The 1,349-nt window shown below is 34.2% G+C and overlaps 1 long non-coding RNA gene across 1 annotated transcript; it reads left to right on the top strand.

Moving 5' to 3' along the window:
* The first annotated feature begins 6 nt into the window (after window positions 1–6).
* On the top strand, window positions 7–1,150 carry LOC105315049 (uncharacterized). Its single transcript, XR_002188321.1, has 5 exons — window positions 7–125; window positions 231–349; window positions 663–765; window positions 933–1,014; window positions 1,078–1,150. It is a non-coding gene; the product is annotated as an uncharacterized LOC105315049 (long non-coding RNA).
* Window positions 1,151–1,349: the final 199 nt, after the last annotated feature.

Genomic DNA, 1,349 nt, shown 5'->3' with positions numbered 1-1,349 from the left:
ACTGTTTCCATGGCAACAGGAGCTGATAGAACGATGAGTTTTGGTAGCTTCAGTGATGGGTTTGGGGCGTGGCTTCTAGTTGCTATGACGACAGCGAATGTGATGCTTTTGTGGATGAAGCAAAAGTAAGAACATGCTATGTGCATGTACATGTAAATAATTTATTATTATTTATTATTATTAATACATGTACATGTAACACTGTTGTTATTGTTTTGTTGTTTTTATAGAGACGTATACAAAGTTTTTTGGATGCTTCTCCTCCTCCTCCTCCTTTGACTCCACCCACTTCATCATTGACTGCCAGGAAATACACTGATACTTCATTACTGCTGTTTCCTAAAATACAGTAAGTGCAGTACATGCTTAACAGCATTTCCTGATCCATGTGTGTGCATATACATGTACATGTATGTGTACTTATGTTGCCTTGAAAGTTTGAACTGATTCTCATTTTTACGAATTTTAAAAGTTACTCAAAAATCAGATCAAAGCCCTGTACTATAGTACATGGTAAATTGGATTTTTAAAGAAATTTTAAAGTTTCTTAAAAGCCTGTCATATACATTGTACATGTCATGAAAAAATGTAAATCAGGAATTTTGAGTTGACTCTTGTTTACAAGCTTCACTTACTTTTTTCCTCTCCTCTCTTGTGTCCAGGTGTCCTACTGATGTCTCTTCTATCCAATCCACTGACACTACTATTGATGACCAGTGGAACATTGCTGATAGCATATCACAGAAATACCTAACCAAGAACATGGTACGACCACCACCACCTCTCCTCCCTCCTCCTCCTCCTCCTCTCTCATGTCCTGTAGTATAATCTGTTTATGTAGTTTGTTATTTCTTGAGTGTTTAATGTATTTTATCAGATGTTACATGTACTGTACTTGTATTTATGAGACGTTACATGTATTTGTATTCCAGAGCTTCTTTTATGTCAAAAAGTCTAACGGTTGACAACAGCACAATCAAGTTTCAAGTATGGGATACAGCTGGACAGGAGAGAGTAAGTCACACAATAAATATATTTTATTTATTATTTTTATTCTTTTTTATCTCTTCTAATTAGTATCGGTCGCTATTACCAATGTATTACAGAAATGCAGTAGCAGCCATTGTGGTGTATGATACAACGAATGAAGTAAGAATAATAATAATTATTATCGTATAGCAGAAAATTTTGTGGCTCAAAATTTTTGTGAATCTGTCTAAAAATCGATTTCGTGGCTTTAATTTTTGTGGTTTTGTACTTTTTGGTCACAGATTTAATTTTCATAAATTTTTTAAAAAATGCGAAATTCACGAAAATTTTGGGCCACGAAAATTTCCCACTATATGATA

The sequence above is a fragment of the Amphimedon queenslandica genome, unplaced genomic scaffold (genome assembly GCF_000090795.2).
Source record: "Amphimedon queenslandica unplaced genomic scaffold, v1.1 AMPQUscaffold_11919, whole genome shotgun sequence".
Classification (NCBI taxonomy): domain Eukaryota; kingdom Metazoa; phylum Porifera; class Demospongiae; order Haplosclerida; family Niphatidae; genus Amphimedon; species Amphimedon queenslandica.
This window is presented reverse-complemented; position numbering and strand designations above follow the sequence as displayed.